Raw genomic sequence first — 27,528 nt, forward strand, 5'->3', positions numbered from 1 at the left:
ATAAATGAATTTTGTATCTGTCAATAATATGTGAACATATTACATTGATGGCAATTTAAAATATGTCTCAGCATTTTTAACATTGTGCCCAGAAAAATATGCAAACTTTTCAGAATATGTTTTAGAACTCCCTTGTGGTAGAGTTGGACAATGTTCCCATTGTGTATAATTAAAAACAGTCTTTGGGGTGCTTGCTCTGTGAATGAAATGGTGCCTATAATAATTATAGCAAAACATATCACCATAATTCTCTTTAGATTGATAAACATCGTCACTTTCGAATACAGTGAAATACTGCAATTCAGTCATCATAGAATCAACTGTTTTCACATCCCAATCATTAGAAACAACTCCGGGTATTATTACATTGTTCATTGAAAGCTTAAACACATATGGTATTTGAATGACCTCCGTGGGGCTGTATATATCAAATGTGACTTTATCCCAAACAATCCTATCCGGCGTACCGGAAATGTTCACGAAAGGCAAGTCTCTGCGGACTTTGTGAGAATCAAAATGGGGTTTTAGGACCTCATCCAAAAGTTCAACTGTTGATCTTTCAGGCAGAAAATGACCATTTATTAATAGAAAGAATGTTATGACAAAGCCTATGCAAAGGAGGAAAGCTAATGAAGTCAAGGAAAGCCACAGATAGTTCCATGGGCAAATAAGTTAATTTGTTTTAAGCCAGTTTATCAGCTTACATGTTTTGGGCAGTTCAGATGTAGAAGAGGCAAATGAGTCCACAAAAGTGTAGTTGATGTTGGCAAAGTATCCAGAGGCAGTTTGTGCAAAAACTGGAGCCGTATTTGTGGGAGGACAACCCGTGGTGGTTCATAGTAAATTACGCCATCCGTCTGAAGTTGTGTCAAATCGATCCGTACTTCCAGTATTGTTTGTTGTCACCGATGTTAATTGAACTAATGCAAGATCATTTTCCACCCTCCCCAAGCTCGGAGAGGTGTCAGAATTGCTGCTCAAAATTTGTAGAGGGACATCTTGACCAGTAGTGAGAGGGAATTGGGAACTACTGGCTGCTCGTCTTGGTCTGCTGTGCAGGATCGGCCACATGGTGTGACTTGACATTGTCGATAGATACAAAGCGATTTTCTTTAGCACCAGCCAAGGGTGGTAGAATGACAGTTCTGGTACCGTGTATTCTCAGGACTGGGACCAGCGCACAATAAGGACTGAACTCCTTTTTCACAGCAACTTTTTCACATACTAGTTCCCCAACTTTTGGAATCCAGCCAGCAGGTGTTATTGGTACATATTCATAACCTGTGGAGGCAGCACTGGCAGAAGCGTTGTCGTCCCAAAACTGTTGTAATTCCTGCAAGACAGTGACACGTTCATTTATGTCAAAGGGTGTTTCTGCCACCTCCACACAAAGACCATCAAAATCTGGAACATACATTTAAGTTCCGTACAGATACTCGTTTGAAGTACGACCCCCCAGGGACCTTCTAGGCACATTGTTAAGTGCTCTCTGGACTCCATACAGGTGATTAAGCCAGCTACAATCCGTACACAAGACTCTGGCTGTTAAGAACTGCTTTAAATGACGGTTTCGTCAAGCCATGACACTATTTTGCTCTGGATGAAATGGTGACGAGTAATGGAGTTGGGCCCTTAATGAAGCCATGGCATCCCTGAATGCCCTTAAGGCAAAAGCAGGGCTCTGGTCCTAGTGGAAAGCCGCAACTGCATATGTACCGATAAAGCCATACAAATCTTTAGCAGTCCAAGCGTCAGCCGAGTGCTGTGGCCATTCCCATAGAAATCTGGAGCAAGAGTCAACAGCAACTAAAATGTACCTGTATGCAGTGTAAGTGTTAGGGGACCACAATGGTCCAAGTACACACATTGTAATGGTTTATTGGAAATTAGGAGGGGTGTCTGCGCTGGGTGTTTGACGGTGGTACCTTTAATTCGTTGGCAGATGTCACAACAAAAGACTTATTACTTGGCCTGTATGTATTGACCTGGCCACCAATAACATGCTTGCAATAATGCTATTGTAGCCACCACACCAGCATGGGCAGATGCTACCCCCTCATGCGCTGCTTTAATCAACTCTGATCTTATATCTTTGTTGGGAATTACTCGAACCCCCACACCTGGTATTTGTACTTCAGTTTCAAGGCAGCCTCCCATTCGGTAGGAATATTTAGCAGCAATTGCTTTGGATAGGGCGGGCCTTCTGACATGACTTTCACGGCAGCTGTAGGAAGATGGCTCTGTATATACTGTAGCAAAATAAGACATAGTGTGCACAGAGTCCAGGGGTTCCCCAAGAGGCTTGACAGAGGCAAAAATAGATAATACTAATGCTCTATTTGTGGTAGTGTGGTCGAGCAGTTAGACTTATCAGACTGTAGTTTGTTGTACACACACAAGCGATAAGTGAGAACGCACACTCGGGCCCTCATTTCAACCTCAGCGGTCTTTTTCCAAGACCGCTGAGGTACTGCTGTGCTGAAGACCGCCAGTGCAGGCAGTTTTCTGCGCAGCAAATCATGACTGCTAGCAGCCCTCCATCCTTTTTTGGACAGAGAGCAGCCAGCAGCCATATTGGCAGTCGGCGGGGAAGTGAAGGCTGCTCCACCTCCACCGCCCTGTCATCAGAACACCGCCCACAGAATCCCAACCCAGGATTTGGCGTGGCGGTGGTCTGGTGATGGGGAGCTGGTGGCGGAGCAGCCCCAATGGATCCCATCCCCTCCCGGAGGATCAACGGACAAGGTAAGTTGATCGTCCATTAGGGGAAGGGGGTGGGGGGTGTTGTGTGTTGTGTGCGTGCATTGGGGTGTGCGTGTGAGTATGTAGAGGAGGTGTGTGAGTGCATGTATGCATGCGGGGGGTGTTGTGTGTATGGGAAATGTGTGCGGTTCGGTCTGTGTGCATGTCTGTATGTGTGCGGGTATGTGTTGTTGTAGTGTATGTGTGCATGTAGGGGGTGTGTATGTTCATGTTGGGGTGGGGGTGGAGAGGGAGTGTGTGTATGCACATGTTGGGGGTGGGGCTGGGGAGGGAGTGTGTGTATGAACATGTTGGGGGTGGGGCTGGGGAGGGAGTGTGTGTATGAACATGTTAGGAGTGGGGGTGGGGAGGGGGGTCCTGCCACCTTTGGGGGGTGGAAGGTGTGGGGTGAGGACTCGGGTGGGGGAGACCCCTATCAGTACCAGGGAAGGAATTCCCTGGCACTCATAGGGCCTACCGCCATGGTTTTTCTGGCGGTTCCAAACCACTTGAAATCAATGGTGGTATGCATGGTCCTGATACCGCCAGTGGTCTGGTGACGGCCGCCGGGCTGGAGACCGAAGTCTCCAGCCTAACAGTCATCCCCGCCCTGGCGGTCGGAGTAGAGAAGTGACGGATGACCATGGCGGTAATCGCCATGATCATAATTCCATTTTTTTTCTGCCAGCTTGTTGGCGGTATTACAGCCATTTCTCCCCCATCCTCCAGGGTCGTAATGAGGGCCTGAATGTCTTAACTCCAGGCCAATAGGTTTATATATAGAAAAATATTCTTTTGTTAATTTACTTTTAGAACCACAAGATTAATTTAGCAGGTAAGTACATTCAATGAAAGGTACTTCGCATAGTAATACGTAGGACTTTAAATATATTCAATATTGGACACAGTTTTCATTGAAATGGCAAAAAGCTATTTTAAAAGTGGACACAGTGCAATTTTTACCAGTTCCTCGGGGAGGTAAGTACGGGTACACACTTACGGGTTGAGTCTTCGGGGCACAGGTAGCCAACCGTTGGGGGTTCACGGCAACCCCAAACATCCAACACCAGCAACACTGGGCCGGTCAGGTGCAGAGGTCAAGCAGGAGCCAAAATAACGTGGGCGCCTATGGAGTCAAGGAATACTCTGGTTCCAGTCTGCTTGCAGGTAAGTACCCGTGTTGTCGGAGGGCAGACCAGGGGGGCCTAAGTATGCACAAAACCACAGCTCAATGGCACGGGGGCGGCCGGGTGCAGTGCGCAAACAGGGCATTGGGTTCTCAATAGGACTCTATGGAGGGACCCGGGGGTCACTTAGGCTCTGCAGACAGGGCACAGGGGGCCTCTGGGGCAAGCCACCGACTGGTCAAGGGTGAGAGCCACCTGCTGGTCATTGCTGCACCAGTGGTCGGATTCTCACGGCCCCGAGGGTTGTGGGTGCAGTGCTTCTCCAGGCATTGGATATCTTCATCGTGGGCAGTCACGGTCAGTAGGATCCTCTGGATTCCCACTGCATGCGTCGTCGTGGGGGTGCAGGGAGGTCAGCCCAGGGTGGACATGTAGTTGGAGTCACCTGGATAGTTAATTTCTCTGGACTCACGCTTCTGGAGTGAGGTGGAAGTCCCTTTAAAGATGGTTATCTTTTCTTCCGGTTGGGCAGAGCCGCTGCCCAGGGGAGTTCTTGGTCCTCGGTGTTGCAGGCAGTCCCCTGGAGGCTTTTCAGGGTCGCTGGTCTTGTAGAACTTGTTGCTTTTCCATTGCAGGGTCTTTGAAGCAAGGGACAGGCCGGTAGGGCTGGGCCCAAGTCAGTTGTCATCTCCTTCTCCCTTTTTCTTGTGAGGTCATCGGGAATCTGTAGAGCTGGGTTCAAGGTCACCCCTAACTACTAAATTTAGGGGTATGTTAGCACCAGAGGGCCGTAGCCAATGGCTACTGTCCCTGGGGGAGGCTACATCCTCCTTGTTCCCACTTCCACTGGGGAGGGGAAGCACATCCCTACCCCTATTGGTACTAATCCTCCAAGTAAGATGGAGGATTTCTCAAGGAGGGGGTCACTTCAGCTCTGGTCACCTTAGGGGGTGAACCTGGCTGGAGGGGTGACTTCTCCTTGTTTTTCTCATTATCCCTCCGGGTGGTGCACGTCAGACATTGCTGCGCCGGTCTGACTAGGAGCTCGTCCGATGATGAAGCATGACACCCACTTGGGTGTGTGAGGACTCTTGCTCCTACTAAATAGGACCCCCTAGTACTCACCCTGTCTCTCCTTGTCCTCTAGGAACAGTGTATCACACTATTAGTAACTGTTATTGGAGGGTATACACTGGACCTTCAATCCTCCAAATCCCCTTGTATTTTGACACCTTAGGGGTGAACCTGGCTGGAGGGGTGACTCCTCCTTGTTTTTCTCATTATCTCTCCGGACTTGCCACTAAAAGTGGGGGCTCGTCCGGGGGTGGGCATCTCCACTAGCTGGAGTGCCCTGGGGCATTGTAACACCAGGCTTGAGCCTTTGAGGCTCACTGCCAGATGTTACAGTTCCTGCAAGGGGGAGGTGTGAAGCACCTTCACCCAGGACAGGCTTTGTTTCTGACCACAAGTGCACAAAGGCACTCACCCCATATGGACAGAAACTCGTCTGGAAGTGGAAGGCTGGCACAGACTGGTCATCCTTGCACTACCAGTTGGGCTAACATACAGGGGCATTTCTAAGATGCCCTCTGTGTGCATTTCCCAATACATCCCACACTGGCATCAGTGTGGGTTTATTGTGCTGAGAAGTTTGATGCCAAACCTCCCAGTATTCAGTGTAGCCATTGTGGTGCTGTGGAGTTCGTAATGACAAACTCCCGGACCATATACTCAGTATGGCTACACTGCACTTAAAATGTCTAATAATTGACTTAGACACTGTAGGGGCATAGTGCTCATGCAGCTAGGCCCTCACCTGTGGTATAGTGCACCCTGTCTTAGGGCTGTAAGGCCTGCTAGAGGGGTGACTTACCTATGCCACAGGCAGTGGTTTGTGGGCATGGCACTCTGAGGGGAGTGCATGTTGAATTTGTATTTTCTCCCCACCAGCACACACAAGCTGCAAAACATTGTGCATGTACTGAGTGAGGGGTCCCTGAGGGTGGCATAATCCATGTTGCAGCCCTTAGTGACCTTCCCTGGCCACAGGGCCCTTGGTATTAGGGGTACCTTTTCCAGGGGACTTAACTGTGTGCCAGGGCTGTGCCAATTGTGGAAACAAAGGTACAGTTTTATGGAAAGAACACTGGTGCTGGGGCCTGGTTAGTAGGATCCCAGCACACTTCTAATCAAAGCTGGCATCAACATTAGGAAAAAAGTAGGGGTGACCATGCCAGCAGTGGCATTTTTCTACAGCAGCTCATATGTCATTGTCCGGTTTAGTTCCAGAACGGGTTCCTGCAGCAACTGCAGCCGTAGCTACTGCTGATTTGGCTGCTTCATCAGCCAGTGTATTTCCAGCAATGTGTATTCCAATGCACTGGTGTCCAAGTGTATGTACAACATGGAAGTTCGGTAGTGTTTCCTTCAGATCCACTACTTTCCCTCACAGAAGTCTGTGTTTAATGGTGTTGCCTTTGTAATCTCTGAACCCATTCTGGCGGCAGCAATGCAGGTTTTCATTGAAGGACTGGACACAATAGTACAAATGACAAACAATCGGTGTTAGCTGTGCAGGATCCGTATGTTCCAGTGCCATCACCAGAGCCTTTAGCTCTGCTAGTTGTGCTCTGCAATCTCTTAGTGCTTGTGCGTATGTATGTTGGAAACAAAATGTACTATCCTCCATATAGCCACTACAGGGCAAGCGGCAGAATGTTCATGTTTTGTACCAATTGCAGGTTGTGCAGAGCCATTGGTGTACATGCCTCTTTGATATTGATCAATAGACAATGTATTTGCTGGAACTGGCTATTCTAGTTCATGTGCAAACATTCTTGAGTTTGTAATTTTGGGTCAAAAATGTATTCAACATCAGTGGCTGTCGAAGATGTTGCCCATTGAATCCAACATGTATGTAAGGCTTTAGCATTTGGAACGCTGGCTTTTGTAACAGCCTCAAGGGCTGGAATTGGAGTGATGACAATAATGCGTTTCCCCTGGGCTAGTGGCCTTTCTTTAATGACAGCAATCTGAACAGCAGTGAGAATTTTCTCAGTGGGACCAAAGTGTTGTTCTGCTGCTGAATACAAATGTGATTTGTATGTAATCAGGACTGTCTCACCCTCATTGAAAGTTACATAGGTGAAACCAATGGCACCAGCAATTACTCTGAGGACCAGATGTTTTTTATTGTCTCTTGTGTGTAAGTGTTGTGCTGCAAGCATGTCTGTTTGCACAGCTCTGAGAATGTGTGTGCGTTCGACTGTCCAAAATTTACTGGAAAAGTCAGGACGTATTAAGTCATATAAGGGCTTTATGCGTGTTGCGCAATCTGGAATGTAAGTTCTGCCAAAATTTAGGAAAACCAATAGAGATTTAAGTTTTTAAATTGTATTTGGAGGTTGTAACGGTGCGCATTTTTCCAAGAATTGTGGCGCTAGGCTCTTTCCTTCACTTGATAGCTCATATCCCAGAAACAGGACGCTAAGGAAGGCTATTTTTGTTTTTTTTAAATTGAATTTGTAGCCGAACTCGGCAAATCCCACAACAATGCGGGCTACCCGTCTTCAATGTTGCAGTAATTCATCATCCGTGAGATAGATATAATTTACATAGGACAATGCTTTACGGTCATTGTCGTGCACACGAGATGGGAATAGTCCTAGACTCTTTTTGTGTCACTGGGGTAAACGACTGATTTTTTTCTGGGAGCTATATTTTGGCAGAAAAAAACATTGGAAATATTCAGTGTTGTTTTGTATTTTTTACGCACTATGTTGTTCATGAGTGCTGTGCTATGTGAGTTTTGTAGAGTGTATGTGCATATATGACTGTTTAAATGTCTGCATTCTAAGACTATTCTGTCCGGTTTAGCTACTGTGAATAAGAGATTATTCATTGGTGAGACACAGGGTTCGATTACGCCCTGGTACGCCACTTGTGTGAGGATTTCCCTCACAGGTGCTTTTGCATCGTGTTTTATTGGATATTGGGGTTGTGGTTGGGGTTGATTTTTAACAGGAATTACATGATAGGGGGAGTCCTTATCCCACCCTATGTGGTTGCGATATAACGTGGGTGCCTGTGCCAAAGCCCAATCAATGGTGTAGGACTTTGCGAGCTCCTCGGGGACAAGAGGAGAGAAAGAAGGTTTGCTAACCTTTTCCCTATGTGGGAAGTACGGACAATTTCAGGTGGCCAATCCCTTTCGGCCAGTAGAATATCATATATGTTTTCAATGTGGTCCCAAAACAGTGTGTCGATTGTGCGCTCAATGTCTCCTTCTAACTGTAATGTTACTTTGTACACCCTATCAGGTGTGGAGACACATATCCGCAGTCTCTTCTTATAGGAAGTCATCAGTTGCTTTCACCTCCAGATGCTCTAGAAGATTCCGGCGAGTATTGTGACCTCTGCCACGCTTTCTAATAGCAGTAAAGCCCACTTCTTGTTCTTCAATAGGGCCCTCTTCTTGAGTGGAATGTCAGATTGCAACTGCTGCCATCTTTTTCTGTTTAAATTGGGGTTTTTGTTGGGGAAGTTTCTCTTCTTTTTTTAACAGAAACTTCTGTTGAGAGTTGTGATTCCTGTCTCGGTTTCACGTACTCATTTCTTCGCTCTGACCGCCTACCTCTCTCAATGCATTTGTCCGGTGAGTCCTGAAAGGAATGAGATTGGCGTGTATAAGTATGCTGATATCTGTTAGGTGTTTTTATATTATCTCTATTGCTGAGATTATATATATTCTGTGGGGTCTCCGTACGCAGAGCTTCTCCCCTTTCTTTTTTAGGTGTTTGTTGTTTTTTTATCCCAGCGTTTCTTAGTACCCTCAGGAGCTTGCTTGGTAGAATCTTTATTAGATTTACCCTGCAATTGTGGTTTTGTAGGTCTGGCCCCCAAACTATCTCGACCAATGCTAGAGTAGGTCTCCGCGATAATCTTTGGTAGCTCACGCCCTTGATCCTGTGGAGGAACGTCCCGGAGCCGCATGCACATCGCTTGTGTGACCGCTTACCCTCTAAGGTTACTTAATATAATTAAGGATACTGTGGCAAAATTGCCAATTAGTTGCATCCCCAAGTCAAGGGCTGGGACAGCCCCGTATTCATTTTTAATTTGATCAACACTTCCGGTAGATTGGCAAGTGTCAGTGTATGCGGTAGTATAGAGCGTGGCAAATACCGTACCCCAAGTATTACAGTTATCTATAGTGGGAACCACCCCAAATGGCAAGCACATAGTTAATATTCTATGCTTATCCTGATGTCCCATATGGGGAAATACTGCTTCCAGTGCATTTATTTTTTGAGCTAACCAAAATGGAATTTCTTCTCGTTTGGTGGGTAATTTACCCATGATCGAATGTACAGTCGCAGGATTAATGCCTAGTGTTACTGCATGTGGTTGCGCCGTAGCAGCACGTGCTGGTTTGTATTTAATGTTTGCATTACAAAGCGACGGACTTCAGCTACTGACACGGTTGCTGCATCAGGATGAGGTGTATAAGTGGCCAATAAAGGCCAGGTAGGACCATAATTACTCAGAGGACCTAACCTAAGATGTAGAATTGTGTGTTTTTGTACGCCATCAAGCAAATGATTATGTTTTAGATAAGATAGAGGTATTTCTAAATATGCATATGCTCTGTATTGTGCAGGTATATTTGCAGGTGTACAGTGGTGAAATGTATTTGTGTTCCCATCAGCTGCTGGAAATGTGACCCGTGAATAAAACGTTTCTGTTATATAGGCTGGATGAGCCTCAAGAACAAATTTGATTGGACCAACTGGGCCACTAGAACATGTGCCAGTAAATGTGCAGTAAGGGGTGGTCGCATATTAACTGCAATTCTTATCCGTTGTGGGTTCTCCATAATGAATGTTAAATTTGTTCAGAGATAAGCACACTAAATGGGGATTATCCTTTTAATGGTTTAAGCTTGGACAACCTACAGCTTTTGTTAGGTACTCCCTACTTAGCTGAGGAGGAAAATCCTCAAAACCACGGATGTCTCTGTATATAGTACTTAGGTGTCTTTGTATGTAATGAAACAGAGATACTCAGGAGGACGCCATGTCGGGTAGGCTCTCATTATTCTAATGAGAGTACTGGATTTGAGCGTCGGAGTCACCTGCGGTGTGGGGGAACTGAGTCTAAACCACCACAGGGGACATCTGTCAACCTAATCCAGGTTTTGCCCTTGCTAACTAGCAGTGCCTCATCTCCACCCAAGAGCAGGGATGATTGGGCAGCTGAGTGTATGACACAATTGACTCCTCAGGGAAATCGTAGCCACTCAGATTACATCTGTTTCTCTCATTTACATTAGTCTCACATAGACAAGGACAATCAGAGGCAGTATATGTTTCAATAAGGTTTTAATGAAGCAACTGCACCTTAGATAATGAAGCATGTACTGCAATAACCAGGACAATGAAGTATGACAGGATTAAAAGTGTGACAAGGAGAGTGAAGCATAAAAATAACGCTACCATATTGTCACTAGAGTTATTAAAATAATTCCTACCTGTGCACATTTTAGAGCACAGCATGTTAAGCTCTAGCTCTGCCCTTCAGGTTTCCCTGAGAAGACATCATTCCTCATACCTGAGCAAAAGGCCTATAGTCTGCATAAGCAGCTGTAGCGAAGCGTTCAGCAATCAGCATACAGTTGTGGTCATCTGGCTGGAATCTCCCTATAACGTGTATGGGATGGAAAAGTGTTTTTATAATAAAACAGTTGATGTTCTGAGAAAGTGTCCCTATGTAAGGATGTGTATGTGTCTATGAATACCAGAGACAAAGTGTTACCACTTTTACCGGCAACCTATCTTATTGCAGCCTTGGGAAAAGCACAGAGAGAAAGAGATGTCTTGTTTAAGAATGCAGTGCTGGCCTAGGAAAAGAACAGCTAGATAGAGAAAAATAAAATAAGACCGCAAATGTGGCTATTGCAAAAATAATAAACGAAGCTGAATAAAGTGTATCTAGGTTAAAGTGCACAGTGGCAAGCCTAGTGTGCTAAAACAACATGCATGGAGCCATAACTAAAATGGCTACACAACACCATCAACAAAGATAATTTGTTGATTCTCTTCCATGGAAAGGTAACTCCAATGACTCCAAATTCTTTTTCAAGATATGATTGAATATGGAAGGGGACTCTGAAAACCCTTGAGGAATTCTGCGCCAACAGTAAACTCGGTCCAAAAACTTGAAAGAAAAGAGAAATTTGCTGTCCTCATGAAGAGGCACAGAAAAGAAGGCTTGTGACAAATAAATGACGGTGAACCACTCAGCATCACATGGAGTCTGAAACATTATCACAGCTGGATTTGGTTCCACAGGACAATATTTGACCACAATCTCATTTATTTTTCTCAAATCTTGGACAACTCGAACCCTCCCACAGGGCTTTTGCAAACCCATTATCAGTGAATCACATGGGCTGCTCACTACGGCCATCAAAAACCCTTGTTTCACAAAGTATGCAATTATCTGGGCGACATTCATAGGGACATCTTGTGGCATGTGGTACTGGGGAATTTGAGGAAAAACTGCATTTGGTTTTACAGTAAATTTAACTGGCTCAACTTCCTTTATCAGTCCTATCTCTTTTACTGTCAGATCCCACACCTTCTCCTTAACTGTTCCCTGCAAATCAGGATGATGCTCTTTTACTGTGAACATTTGGAAAAATTCAATAAGAGGATATTCCTCATTTGTAGTCTCACACTGTATCTCTGGGGCGTGGTCATCTTCATCATCACTATTCATCTGAATCTCAATCCCATAATTTGAACAAGTAATCGAGCATTTTGTTTTACACAGCAATTCTCTTCCCATCAGGGATTCTGGACTTGAATTACAGACTATGAATTTGTGCAATCCATGAAATTTACCAATTTTAACCTCAACCATTTCTGTAATAGGGTTAGTCAAACATTGATTCGTCACTCCTACAATCTGAACTGTTCTCCCTGAAAGGGGCAAGTTTGGAACTTGTGTACTTCTCACCGTAGAGCGTGTAGCTCCACTGTCAACCAAAAATGATACTATGTGACCCTTGACTTTTCCCTTCACATAGGGACCTCTGTGATCTACTTCTAATGAGGTTGCAAGCACACATGGCTCCTCATCTGAACTTTTGTTCTCACTGTGTAGCAGGAATTGGTGTACTATGTTATTACTTTGGTTAAGCCTCTGACCTGTGACCTGTTGAGAAAGCATTGTTTGCTGCTGCTCCATTGGAGCTTGAGGTATCTGAATTTGCTGTTTGGGTAGTATGGAGACCTGCTGCAGCATCTGTTGCAAGTGTATCATTTGTACACGTGGCATTTGCACCTGCTGCATGGACTGAAAATTCTGCATTTGATTCATATTATTTTGCAAATATGGGTTCGTACCTCTCACTCTTGGCTCTGTCATGTTCTGGTACGAATTGACGTCATTACTCTGCTGAACAACACCTTCCTTCACCATCATCGGACACTCAGGTTTCCAACGTCCGATAGCTCCGCAAACGTGACAAGGCAATAACTTCTTCATTCCCTGCACTACATTCTGAACCAACACAGTACCTGAATCTGGACCGCGATTCACCTTTCCTCCGTGACCTCTACCTCTCATCTGTGGCTGAAACATTATGGCCCTCATTACAACCCTGTCGGTAAAACCCGCTCACCCCCGTGCCGACGGCCTCCAAGATTCCGTGCCCATGGCGGTAATCCAGCATGGGTATTATGCCCCACACAGAGAATACTGCCACAATAAAGACACCTACACAAGTCGCCAGACCAAAGTTCAGTGATAAACTGGCGATAGCAAAACCCACACCGTCACGCCAACAGGAATACACCCACAGTATCACGACCCACGAATCAACGCAGCAGTCTTTCAACCACGGTAAACCATTGGCGGTACACACCGCCGCACTCAAAATACACACACACTTACAAAACTACACCACATTGGACAATTCAAAATACACACACCTGACACACATACACACACCACACCCACACCCACAAACTCACACCACTATAAAACACACACCCACACTACCCACAACCCCTTACAACAAAAAAAAAGAGACCAAGCACAGAGAGACAAGCAAAGATCACAGACTCAATCAGAGGCACAGAACACCATCACTCATATACCATCCACGCACATCACAGTATACACCCCAACACATCACCCCACAAATCACCTCACACATATCACTCACACCACATCCATGGCATCACAAAGACACCCCAGGTTTTCTGAGGAGGAGCTAAGGGTCATGGTGGAGGAAATCATCAGGGTAGAGCCACAGCTATTCGGATCACAGGTGCAGCAGACCTCCATTGCAAGGAAGATGGAGCTATGGCGGAGAATCGACGACAGGGTCAATGCCGTGGGATAGCATCCAAGACCCAGGGATGACATCAGGAAGAGCTGGAACGACCTATGGGGGAAGGTGCATTTCCGTGGTTTCAAGACACCAGATTGCTGTACAGAGGACTGGCGGTGGACCCCCACCTCCTCCCCCACAACTAACAACATGGGAGGAGCAAGTCTTGGTGATGATGCATCCTGAGGGCCTTGCAGGAGTAGCAGGAGGACGGGACTCTGGTAAATCAAATTTTTAGTACTTTCACCCCCCACCCGTGCCCTCACTCCCAGCACTCCATCACCTCACATATACCCGACCATCACAACCCACACATCCCAATACCAAGCCCTGCATGCAACAACAATGCATAGACACCCATCACAGACCTGCATGGACACCCATCACCACAGCATGCCCAGTAGAGAGACTCACCCAGCCCACACAATCAGGAATCACACAAGGCCAAGGCGACAGGGAAAGCACAATTATACAAGGGAAACACCCATTGGACAAGATGGCACACACAGATACAATAACAATGTGTTTGCATCCCAACAGGACCCCTACCCAACATCACAGGAGAGGAGGTGCCAGCTACATCCAGTCCCCCCACAGAAGAGGCCCACAGTGATGACAGCATCTCTGCACACCTGGATCACAATGACCAACCTGGCCCATCAGGGACCTCTGGACAGTCGGTTACCCTGCCACAGTCCCAACCCTCAGGAAACACCAGCACAGCACCCACCCAGCGGGCCCATGCCACTGTCCCCAGGACACATCAATCAGCAGTGTGTCCACCACTACAGGGACCCCAGGCAACCCCACTAACACAGGACAATCAGGGACCTGGGGTCAGTGGCAATGGGCACACAGTTCAGGGGACAGAGGCACAGGACAACAGGGAAGCTGGGAGAACTGCTGTGTGACAGGGGGAGGACAGGCCCAGGGAATCAACCCTCCACAAGGCATTCTCCAACATCATGGGAGCATACCACCATTCCCAGGAGACCATGGGCACGGTACTGGCCAAGTTACAGGAGACCCAGCGGCTGCAGGAGGGACAGTACCTTGGGATAAGGGAGGACCTAACTAAAATCTACACCATCCTGGTCACCATTGCAGGGGTGCTGGCTGACATGGGCAAGACCATGAGGGAGGCAGTGGCACAACAAAGGGCCCCTGACACTAGCCAAACCGAGGAACAGCATTACACCTCCGCCAGCGCTAGTGGACAGGAGGCCCCGCCACAGGACCAACAGCCACCAGCACCCCACCCCCTGCAGAAAGAGAAACACCCCGCAAATGGTCCCTACGATACAGGCAGAAGCCAGAGAACATGTCAAGACCCCCGCCAGGAAAAAAGGCTCTCCTGATTGTCCCACTCTGTCACCCTGTCCACCTTGAACTGTCATTGCTCCACGTCCCATGACCCATTGGAAAATGCCCCTGTGATACCAAGAGACTGGACTCTACCATGGATCTTCCTCCACCATCTCCCCAGCCCCCATACTATTTACCACAAAAAATAAACACCATTGAAATATAAACCACACTGGAGTCAGTGTAATGACTGGAAAGATGTATTCTCACTACATTCTCAAAGCATTGCAACATCTATGTTCATTGAATTATGCCAATGTATGGCAGTTGGTGGGCAGCAGTACACATAGCAGAAGCCAGAAAGGGGTACACAGATCTGAAAAAAGGAAACCCAAAGGGAACAGTTAGTAGCTATAGACAGAGGGTAATAGACTGCCATGTACAATGTCCTAAAGTATACTGAAATGTGAAGAGGAGTTAAAGTCTCTTACCTGTGTGTCACTGGAAGCACTGCTGTATAATGTTTGTTCTGTTGTCCACATCTTCTTCTTCTGCCTCCTCTTCCTCACTGTCCACAGGCTCCACCACTGCCACAGGACCATCTCCAGGCTCATCCTCCTGCAGAAAAGGCACCCGGCGTCTCAAGGCCAGGTTGTGCAACACACAGCATGCCAAAGTGATCTGGCACACCTTCTTGGGTGAGTAGTACAGGGATCCACCTGTCAGATGGAGGCACTGGAACCTGGCCTTCAGGAGGCCAAAGGTCCTCTCAATAATCCTCCTTGTTCGCCGATGTGCCTCACTGTAACATTCCTCTGCCCTTGTCCTTGGATTCCTCACTGGGGTCAGTAGCCAGGAGAGGTTGGGGTAACCAGAGTCACCTGTAAATATCTAGGGGCAACTGTTAGACACACACTAACCCTTAAGGACAACCCGATACCCAGACACCTACTCATATTGTGTGGGGACCTTTGGCTCACCTATTAGCCACACCCGGTGTCTCTGGAGTTGGCCCATCACATAAGGGATGCTGCCATTCCTCAAGATAAAGGCGTCATGCACAGAGCCAGGATATTTGGCATTCACATGGTCCGCCAAACACACCATTTGCACATTCATCGAATGATAGCTTTTTCAATTCCTGTAGACCTGTTCAGTTCTGCGGGGGGGGACAAATGCCACATGTGTACCATCAGTGGCACCAATGATATTAGGCATATGTCCCAGGGCATAGAAGTCAGCTTTCACTGCGGCAAAATCCTCCACCTGGGGGAAGACGATGTGGCTGCGCATGTGTTTTAGCAGGGCAGACAACACTCTGGTGAACACATTGGAGAACATTGGCTGAGACATCCCTGATGCCATGGCCAATGTTGTTTGAAAGGAGCCACTTGTCAGGAAATGGAGCACTGGCAGGACCTGCACTAGAGGGGGCATTCCTGTCAGCTGGCGGATAGCTGACATCAGGTCTGGATCCAATTGGGCACACAGTTCATGGATTGTGGCATGACCAAATCTGTATGTGATGATAATGTGTATGTCCTCCACTGTCGACAGGTCCACCAGGGGTCTGTACAGCGGAGGATGCCGCCATCTCAGATGCTGCCTCAGCGGTTGTAGCCTATGGAAGAGAACGGTGAGCAGAAGGTAATTTACCACATAGATAGCACAATTGTGTTTGAACTAATGTCACAGAAGCAGTGTGTGAATTTGAGAGTCAGTATATGTTACAATATGTGCTGTGATGCATTTTGGTGCCATGCCATGTGCCCCCCTGAAATGGCAGCTGCCTGACCTGTGAGGAGGGACCAGGGGAAATGAGGTAACTGCGCTGGCGTTGTGCTTCATCGCAGTAGGCGGTTAGTGACGCCGCGCAACTCCGCATTGGTAATCATTGGGCCCTATGGGTTCCAGGAGCCAATGGTGATGTACACCGGCGGTGACGGTATGCACCGTCGCGGTCGTCACTGCCATTTTCTATCTATTCACTCACTTGCTACCTGACCATCTGCAGGAGAGGATCTACACTGCAAGTGCTGCTGTGACCTGAGTCTGGAAGCGACAATGGCTCGAGTGTCTGGGGAAAGGGCCCCTGCCTTCACTGCAGAGGAGTGGTGGATGGGGTCCTCCCCCAGTACACATTATTCTACGGTCCTCCAGACAAACAGGTGAGTACCATGTGAGCATGATGCGTGAGCAATGCCTGTTTGGAGTGGTGGGGATGTAAGCCACATGTTGTGAGGTGCTAAGGCGTCCTGGCCTGAATGCTGCTTGACAGATGGTCACTTTAGATGCGTCAGGGCATGGGTGGGAACTGGTGTGCAATGAGTATGACAATCCGGATGGGTGAGTAATTACATTTTCCGCTGTCTTTTTCCTCTAGGTCAGCGCCCACTAGAAAAAGGGTATTTAGCGTGCCATCGCCAAGGAGGTGCAGACCCTGGGGTCTATCACAGGCGGAGCACCCACTGCTGCAAGAGATGGGGGGACCTGCGCCACTGGACCAAGAAGACGGCGGAGGCCCAGCTGGGGCTGGCCTCCCAAAGTGGAAGGGGTGTCCGTCGCACCATGACCCCCCTGATGTTCCGCATCCTGGCAGTGGCTTATCTGGAGTTGGATAGGCGCTTGAGGTCATCACAGCAGCCACAAGGGAGTGAGTACAGTTTCAGAAAGCTGACTTTGCGTGCTTAAGGAACTAGCTGGGTGGGGGATGTGGGCTGTGGGTGCCCCTAGGCCAGGGCGATCATGGCAGGGTAGGTCCCTTGTTTGCAGGCCCTGAAACACCCCTACCCCAATGGTACAAGTGGCCAATTACTACTGGGTAGGGTCCTGTGGGTGTCAGGTGTGCAGATTCTGGCGTTAGGCATTGTACCCCATGGGATGGTGACTACCTTAGTGAGTGGTTGGGCATGGCCTAGTGCATAGGGCAGCTCAGTGTGTGTTTTGTACGCCAACGGTAGTGGTGTTGCTGGCATTGACCATGTGTATCCTCTGTCTATCCCCCCTTCTTGTTTTGTCACCCTGTTAATGTGTGCATTAGCATCAACTGGCGGAGGAGCAGAGGCACCGGCAATGGAGGGAGCTGAATCCCACATGGCCCATGAGGGCGAATCCACTGAGGGTGAAGGTACAAGTGGGACGGAGGGAGAGAAGAGCTCCACGACGGGGACAGGAGGGGATACCAGTGACTCCTCCTCTGATGGAAGCTCCCTGTCGGTGGCGGACACCTCTGTGCCCACCCCAACAACAGGTACAGCCGCCACCCCCCCTACCAGCACCACCCTCCCAGCAACCCCTCAGCGTGTTTCCTGTGCCCGTTCACCCAGGAGGGTGGGCATCTCCTTCGTCCCAGGCACCTCAGGCCCTGATCCAGTCAGCCCTGCTGCCCTCAGTGAGGAGGCTATTGACCTCCTGAGATCCCTCACTGTTTGTCAGTCAACCATTCTGAATGTCATCCAGGACGTCGAGAGGCATTTGCAACAAACAAATGCATACCTGGAGGGCATTCATTCTGGCATGGTAGCCCAACACAGAGCATTTCAGACTCTGGCCTCAGCACTGATGGCAGCCATTGTCCCTGTGTCCAGCCTCCCCCCTAACCTCCACTACCCAGACCCAATCCCCTCTACCTAACCATATCCCAAGGACACCTTCAGACCAGCATGCACACACATCAACACACAAAAGTGGCTCAGGAAAACATAAGCACCGCACATCATCACACAGGCACTCACACAAGCACCATACCCACGTGCACATACCAACATCCACTTCCTCTACTGTATCCCCTTCCTCCTCTTCATCCACCTCCCTCCCAATAGCGTCTCCGCTCACACCTGCATGCACAACATCATCAGCCACTGCCTCCATCACCAGCACTCCCATCACAACACACCCCTCACGAGCAATCACCACCCCCACAACCATGCACACATCCCCTGTGTCCTCTCCCCGTCTGTCTGTGAGCCCTCCTCCCAAAGTACACAAATGGAGGCACACACCCACTCAACAGCCATCCACCTCACAACAGCCTCCAGCCCATGAACCTTCACCCAAACTCAGCAGACGTACATCTCCTACAACCACTACCTCTTCCTCCACTCCCACTCCATCTTCCCATCCCAGTGTGTCAAAAAAGCTTTTCCTGGCTAACATTTACCTCTTTCCTATGCCTCCCCCCGTCCTTCCCAGGATGTCTAGATCCCAGGCCAGCATCTCAGCCACCAAGTCAGTGTCCGCTGTGGCCCCTGCAAGTCTGAGAGGATTGAAGGGGGCACCTGTCAGGGCTGGCAGTGTGCCACCTACTGATGCTAAGGACCACCCGAATCCGCCACCTGCCAAGGTTAAGAAGGGGCTGGCATGCAGCATGGACAAGACGCACCACCCACCCAGCAGAGCCTCATCCAAAACAAAAGAGGACAGTGCCAAGGTTCCAGCAGCGTCTACCAAGGTGGGGAAGGGACACAAAAGCAAGGGCAAGTCACTTCAGGGCTCGGAGCCCCCTGCTGAGGGACTGGTGACAACCATTTGTCATGACAGGCCAGCAACCTGTACCACGGTAAGCACCTCCACAACGACCGCCACCTGCACAGCCACCTGCCCTGCCATCTGCACTGCCCCTTGCACCGCCACTGCCACAACGACAGTCAGCAGCATCATCCCCAGTGGGCAGCTGTCTGAGGCTGCTGGAGACAGCCTGGTGTCTCCCTCCACTACTACAGACACCTGCACCATGGGCAGCACCGGCAGCATCTCTGCCGCCGACACCGCAGCAGGCACCGCCACCTGAACCGCCATATGCACTGCCACATGCCCAGCTGGTGCCACTACATCAGAAATCATCAGCATCCCCAGTGGGCAGCCGTCTGAAGCTGCAGGAGACTTCCTGGACCCTGCACACACCACTTGAGGCACCACCACCAGCACTGGCACTAACAGCAGTTTGCAGCCTAAGTCGCCGCAGGATGGAGTGTGGCTCTGCCTCCATGGAGTATCATGCTACCTTTTCCCTGCACATCTTGTGCCACAGGCACCCAGGTGAGGGAATGGGAACTGCCACACCCCAGGTGCAGGATCACTGGGCACAATGCCCCCTCCAGAACCATTGGAGAGGTGCATCCACTTACCCAGTCCTTGGCAGTATGAAGCAGACTGGGTACAAAGCCCGCTTCAGAACCAGTGGAGAAAGGCATCCACTCACCCTATCCTTGGCAGGATGAAGCAGACTGGGCACAAAACCCCCTCCAGAAACAGTGTAGAAAGGCATCCACTCACCCTATCCTTGGCAGGATGAAGGAGACTGGGCACAAAACCCCCTCCAGAACCAGTGGAGAAAGGTATCCACTCACCCAATCCTTGGCAGGATGAAGCAGACTGGGCTCGAAGCCCCCTCAAGAACCAGTGGAGATATGTATCCACTCACCCTATCCTTGGCAGGATGAAGCAGACTGGGCGCAAAGCCCCCTCCCGAACCAGTGGAGAAAGGAATCCACTATCACATTCCTTGGCAGGATGAAGCAGACTTGGCACAATCCCCCCTCCAGAACCAGTAGAGAAAGGCATCCACTCACCCAATCCTTGGCAGGATGAAGCAGACTGGGCACAAAGCCCCCTCCAGAACCAGTGGAGAAAGGCATCCACTCACCCTATCCTTGGCAGGATGAAGCAGACTGAGCACAAAGCCCCCCCACCCCCCCCCAGAACCAGTGGAGAAAGGCATCCACTATCACATTCCTTGGCAAGATGAAGCAGACTGGGCACAAGGCCCCCTCCAGAACCAGTGGAGATATGCATCCACTCACCCTATCCTTGGCAGGATGAAGCAGACTGGGCACAAAGCCCCCTCCAGAACCAGTGGAACATGTCACCCACTTGAGAGACTGTGGCTTTGCACTTCCCAGGACCAAGCAGTGGGCAAACCACCCACTTGATAGACTTGAGAGTCTGTGGCTTTGCACTCCCCAGGACCAAGCAGTGGGCAAACCACCCACTTGAGAGACTGGAGAGACTGTGGCTTTGAACTCCCCAGGACCAAGCAGTGGGCACGTTGCCCCCTCGAGGATCAGTGGCATAGTACAATCTTCTGGCTGAGGTGACCTCCCTCCCCTTCCTCCTGAGGTGCCTGTGTGTTTTCGACCTGATGCCCCTGCAGTGTTCTCTCCGTTTTGAGGCAGGAGTCAAGTTTGGGCTTTTCCCATGATTTTTTGGGCCACTGGTCCACAGACATTTACAAAGGACAGTGTACGGCCTTCTGTACATATTGTGAATATTTGTATATACAATTTTTGTCATATTCGTTAGCTATATCTGCATGTTCCAAAATATCACTGATTGAACTCAATTCCATTTGTCCTTGCGTTCTTCCGGGGGTAATGGGGTGTATCTGAAATGTTGTTGGATGTGTTAGTGTGTATGGGTGAGGGTGGGGGTGGGGGTGGGGGAGTTGCGTGTATGTGTCACTCTCTTATTCCTCCCCCCTCTCCTGTGTGCTAGGTACAGTGTTCACCGTCATCATCGCTGCCACCTTCTTTCAAATTCCTGGTGTAGTAGTAGATACACCAACATGGGGAGGACCTGCAGTCGGGCTCCATGGTGTCCTGGTTCTTTGTTGAGTGTCGAAAGTTGAGTTGTTCCCCTTCAGTGTACTGTTTCTGCCGTGCTTTTGGTGTCATTGGTACTGCCCCGGAAAAGCTGGCGGATTGGCCTCTCATAATACAGTGGGCGGTACAGTGTCTTCCGCCTGTCTGCTGGCGGTAACTGCTGCGGTGTTTGTTGCTACCACCCTGGCAGTCGGAGCGTTAAAGTGACTGTCTCTGTTGGTGGTTTCCGCTGTGGTCGTGATCCCACTTTTTTCACTGCAGGCCTGTTAGCAGTGTTACCCCCCCTTTGACACCGACCGCCAGGGTTGTAATGAGAGCCTATGTTTCCTTGCTGCGGCTGTGGTACTTGTGGAAAATTTCCTTGCATACCCGTTTAAGCAGCTTCACCATCACCTTTTCTTTCAGCTTTCTCTGCTTCAACTCAGTTTCCTCCCTACTGCAACACCGCATCAATTGGTTTTGCTTGCCAGCAAATCAAATGACTCTTAATCATCGGGCTAATTTCAGGTCTGAACCCTTTCACAAATCTGAACACAAAATGAATCATGTCTTTCACCTCAATTGTCTCTGTGCCACTGTAATGCTTGAACACTTGCAACAATCTCTCATAAGACACATGTATCAACTTCTTCGCTTCCTGAGGTGTCCTGCCAATCCTGTGCCAATCAATGTTCTTGGGCGAAATTCTCATTTTCAAAAATTCAATCACCTTATGGTAATATTTCATTACCTCGGGAGACAGTGCACCTGTATTCTTGTCTCTCTCTGGTTCGTTTGTTGGCCAATCTACACTCCTTTTACATTCTATCCACAGATCAGCTGGAACCACTATCTGTAGCAATGTGTTCAAGTCCTCCAACAGGCACTTTGCAAGTTTTACAAACCTGTCTGTTTGCTGGTACCACTCCACTGGCTTCTCTCTCAATTTTGGATAATAATTTGTAAATGATAGAATATCACTTCTGTTCCAAGGGACATGAACAAAATTCTTTCCTGGAATCTTTCTCATTGGTAAAAGCTTTATTGGATCTTGGCCTTGCTGCACATTTGCAGTCAGCTCCACAGAATCCCTTTTTCTCTTATCTCTTTTCTTTACCCATCTGCCTTCCCATTTGTCTAATAATCCCCAGGAATGGGCACTTTGAAGCAATTCCTTCAGGTGTGTCTTCATTCTGGCAGATCTCATGTGTTCAAAATCTTTAGTCTCAAAATCTAATCTGTAACTCCTTTTCAAATGCTTAGTTTTCTCTATTTCTATGCCGTACTTCTCTGCCAGGTCTGCTAGCTTCTGATGCACATTACTCACTTCCCTGTAATCTTCAGGCACAAATATCTGAATCCTGCCTCTGTGTAGGATTCTAACCTATTCACACCCATAGTTCCTTCAATTAGCTCACCCGCTTCCATGCTTAGCCTAGCATAATTCAAACACTCTTCTCCTTTGGGAGCACTCTGTGGGGTATTCAGCTTTTCTAACCATTCAGTCAATTGCTGAGCAGACAATCCTTGCAAAAAAATGTTACTGGCTTGGACTGGTGGCACCGGCTGTGCAACTGCATTCGGGGAATGCAATGTCAACAATTTCAAACTCTGCCTAATGTTTGACCCTACTCTAGTATCTGGAAGTACTCTGAATGGACTGCGGTCCACCAGTGATCTTGATGCGTCAAAAGTCTGTCCCACAGGAGAGACTTCTCAGGCATCGTTGTTATGACCTCCTCTCATTATATTCTGTGTCATGAAACCCTGTTCACCTACACTAGGTTTTTTCTGTGCAAATAGGGGTACGGCTGGACCAACAGAAATAGGTAAAGATACAGCATCTGGGGTTGTTCTGGTACTTACCTTCTGTGGGAGAGTAATTCCCTTGTTCTGAACCATCATTGGAGTAATCTCTGACTGTGTCCCTGTTACTGGAGTGAATCTAGGCATGACTTGTGACTGCACTTGGGGCAGTAAAAGTGGAGTTGGTTCAGTCTGAACCAACATTGGTCTCAGGAAAACCTGTTCCGTAGGCACCATCAAATTCAAAGTCATTTCCATAATGGATACATCGGGGTAAATTCTCTGAACCTGTCGCGGCTGCACCTGATTTTGCAATATAGGAGTAATAGGCACATTAAAACCACTCTGCATTATATTCTATGTCAGGCTAGCATTAACCTGCATCAGACTCACTATCCCATTGACCTGCGTTGGAGCAGAAGGGTCAGTACTGGTACTCAGGCCACTCTCATGTGCTGCATATGGTGGTGGGCGATTTCTCAATAACTGTAAAATAAACTCATCATTATCTGATTCTTCCTCCACTGTTGAAGACTTCCTAGCCTCCTTATTTTCAGATGGGCTTCTGTTAGTTTTTCTAGTAGCTTTCCTTCCTTCCTTCTCATTGTCCTGCGTAATCGCTGGAAACAACTTAATTCCGTGTAAAGTCTCAATCCTTCAAACCCTCTGAGCACTGTCCCACCTAGACTCTTTTAATGTCTTTTCTGCTTTTCTCATTCTCCTCTCGAATTTCTGCTGCTGTTGCTGTCTGGCTACTAGCTCCCAAATCGCTAATGCCTCAAACTGTGCTGGTCTTGGAAGGGGCTTTGATTCATATAGCACCACCCTTAAATGCTCTAGAACCCTCAAATTAAACCCCCATTTGTAGGAAATGCTAAGTTCCCATCCTTCTCTGTCACTTTGCACCATTGCTTTAGCCAAAGACATGACGCAACACCCTTATCTTCAATTACGATGTAAGCTGGTGTACCTTCTGGCAGTGTACCGTCACCTATACTCGCTGTAATGTACGTATCTCCCCTTAAAAAGCTCTTTAAAGCTTTAAAAAAGTCATCTTTTCTACCTTTTTGTTATTCAAAATCAAATCAGTAAGTGACTTTTAATCCCAGAATTCTCTTCACCTACTTTCTCAACCAATTGCCTCTCACTGACGGCTGCTAATCCGTGCATGACCCTTCTCACTAACCGACCTATCTCAGCTCAGCTCCAATGACGTCACACTCATACATACTGCGGCTGACAAAGTCTTGTGGCTTATCTTCCAATTCACACAAAACTAATGCAAAGTTGCGAGCACATATCAAAACCAAAAACCAAATCTGCTGGTTTATTACAGGAAAGGTAACCCAATCGCTTCAGAAACGTTATGGATTTTTCACTGACGACTCTTCCCGCACTTACAGCTACTCCTTCTTTCTCAGGCTCCCAGATTCGCAAGCAAAATTCAACCCGCAAATTTTACTCTCAACTGATCAGTGGGTCTGTCCTGCTGCACATAGGACTCGCCAGATCTGTCGAAATTTTCTTTCACTCACTTTGACTCACACTCTGACTTATCGACCACGCCTGTTCGACATACTAAACCAGGCGGATTACAACATAAAACCAAGGGCCAGATGTACGAATCAGTTTTCAAGTCGCAAACGGCGAATCGGCCCGTTTGAGACTTTAAAAATTATATTTGGGATGTACAAAGCCCAAACTGTGATTCAGTAACTTGTTACCGATTTGCAGTTTGGGTTTTGTTATTCCGTATTAGGAATGGGCGTGACAAGGGCATCCCTTCCTAATACCAAATCCAGATGGTATGTTTGATTGTTTTGTGACCGCAAATGCTAGCAGTTAGCACCAGTTTCAAACTGGTGTTAACCCATTTGCAAATGGGAGGGAGTCCCCATGGGACCCCTTCCCCTTTGTGAATGGTAGCAAAAATATTTTTTCAAAGCTGCACAGACATGATGGTCTGCTGTCTCCAGCAGGCCACCATCCCTGTGAGGGAGGCCATTCCCAATGGTGTTGCAAATTGCGAGCTACCCCATGAATATTAATTTGGGACCACACTGGGAATCGCAAACAGTGTCATTGACTGCTGTACATCAGGTTTTTCGACTCAAATTGTCGCAAAACCTGTTTTTTGTACATGTGGCCCCAAGTGCCTCTTACACTTTTCAATATAATCCGGAGTCTTAGACCACGCAGGGCCTGTACATCAACAACCATGTGGACAATTTTTGAGCACAAAGCGCCACACACGTGAAGTTTGGCGACTTCCCTACTCTCATACTGCACAGTACGCACACTCCTTCTAAAACTTCATTTGGAGTACACAAACTCCCTAAACCCTCACAAACATCACAATTCAACTGCGATTTTCATAAGCTGTGCCAGTGCAACACCCTATTACATTCACACTCTCAGTAGAACACCGCGAAGATCCTTAAACAACCATTAGCAGGATCTGAGATTCTGGGAAAGTAATTTCTGGATTCAGGGGGACAGTTTCTCTCAATTAATATCATTGAAAAAGAAAATCAAATCTCAGTAATAATGAACTCTCAAAAGGCCAAAACATCAAGCTACTACCATCTCCGTTGATCTTTATATCTTCCTGCTGCCACCTCTGGGACCATCAATCCTACTACTATCTTTGTCAATACCTGTCATTCTATTCCAGACGTCTATGCTACCGTCTCTGGGAATACCCCTGCTATTAGGGAGACAAACCATCAGTCTCTGCTGTCTTCTCTGTCTGTATTGGTTACTCTGTATCGGACGTCTTTGATTAGCTCCTTAGGAGACAAACCATCACCTCTCTGCTCTTACTCTGTACCGGATGTCTATGGTGAGCTCCTAAGGAGACAAACCATCACCTCTGCTACCATTACTGTTAGCGCGTCTGACCTTAATAAGTAAACTGCGGCCAATCCTGATGCTGCTCAGAACAGCTTTAGGATTAATTGGGAGCACTCAGATAGGGTGCTCCCAGGCAGACTGGGAGCCTGTGGCTGCTCTCTCCAGCCCGGCAACCAGACAGCACACTGCCCATGTGTGTTTGGCCAGCCAGAGACAGACAGCCAAACACACATGAGCACTGAGGGGGGTGCACAGTGCAGGTCACCCCACAAGGCCACACCCCTTTCAAAGCGAAAGGATAATAAACACAGTTAATAAAAACGGAGGAGCTGCAGCTGCTAACTACCCACATTCAGTATAATAAATCTGTATTGATCTGCGCAGAAATCAGCAATCTATTTCTACAGTTAACAAAATCGAAGTAAGGTGGAAGGCAGAAAATATATTGTTCAACAATCTTGTTCATATACTGAGGCCCATAAGGCACTAAAGTCTCAATGTAAAAAAAAAGCTTTAGGAGGGTCCATAGTATTGTGAATGATTAATTGGCACACAGAAGACAGCGGGTAAGGACAAAGACACACTGTGAAACCGTTCATAGTTATTAAATTGACAGCATTGAAATAAAAGGAAAAAGCAGTTCCTTGAATCAATGAACAGGCATAACACTTCTCAAATGTTTGATAGCATAATAGCTTAGTTCTTATTACTCATATTGTATTCTTATTGTCGCTTTAGCAGTACCAACTGACCTAGGTTCTGGAATAACATATGAATGACCCACAAAATTCAAGTAATGACAATTTCTTCCAGAGTGGGCACTGAAATGCACAGTTAATGGGTATTAATTGATTTCTATTCTGCTTTCTGCTTTCAGAACTTACTTGAAATGTACTGCAATCCAAATGAGAAATGAGGTATGTAGCAAAGAAGTGGTCTCACAGTTAATGCAATGTTGAATGAAAACAATCTTGGGGTAGTTTTTATGTGGCAGAGGTTGATATTTGTTAAAACCAAACTCATGCGTGCATTACATAAACTCATTTAGAGGTATGCACTCTGTTCAAGTAGGGATCACAAACCTAGTCCAAGTAAGTCAGATACACAACTTAAAATAACCTGTGCTCACCCTCTGGTAGCTTGGAACAGAGCAGGCAGGCTTAACTTAGAAGGCAATGACAAAAGTATTTAAACAACACTTAGTTGCAACAACATAGTGAAAGACACCACAAAAAGACTCAACACCAGTGTGGAACAATAGATACCATTTATCTGAATAAAACAAGACCACAATGACAAAAATCTAACACGCAGATACCGAGATATGCAAGTTTAACAACTTAGGTGAACATTGCGCACAGAAGAGCAAAGCTCCAACAGTGGTTATCTTGTCATGCTGGATTCGGAGAAAGTCACAAGTTCATATCAACTGTGATGGAGTGTGTGCTGGCTACAGGGACCCACTTGTGCCCAGTGAACACACTCTCAATCTGCACGGTCTGCATGACGTTGCTTTGCAGTGGTTCTGATGAAAACCATAGAAGGCAGAGCACCTTAGGCCCACTTCCAAGGGCCTAGGACTGGGGTGGCACCACTTGGCAGGGTAGACTCACAGATGGCAGAGTCCAGGTACTATAGCGGGTGAGCTGCAGCCAGCCTTTGATGTCCCTAAGACTGCATAAGAACAGGGGGCATGCTAAATAACCCTTGGAGATTC

At 47.7% G+C, this 27,528-nt stretch overlaps 1 long non-coding RNA gene across 1 annotated transcript in view; it reads left to right on the forward strand.

The window, feature by feature from the left end:
* Positions 1-27,528, forward strand: part of LOC138297393 (uncharacterized) — a 76,796-nt gene that overhangs the window by 30,733 nt on the left and 18,535 nt on the right. The window contains exon 2 of the long non-coding RNA XR_011204075.1: positions 26,689-26,728. This is a non-coding gene — a long non-coding RNA (uncharacterized lncRNA). The remainder of the gene's footprint in view (positions 1-26,688; positions 26,729-27,528) is intronic.

The sequence above is a fragment of the Pleurodeles waltl genome, chromosome 5 (assembly GCF_031143425.1).
Source record: "Pleurodeles waltl isolate 20211129_DDA chromosome 5, aPleWal1.hap1.20221129, whole genome shotgun sequence".
Lineage (NCBI taxonomy): Eukaryota > Metazoa > Chordata > Amphibia > Caudata > Salamandridae > Pleurodeles > Pleurodeles waltl.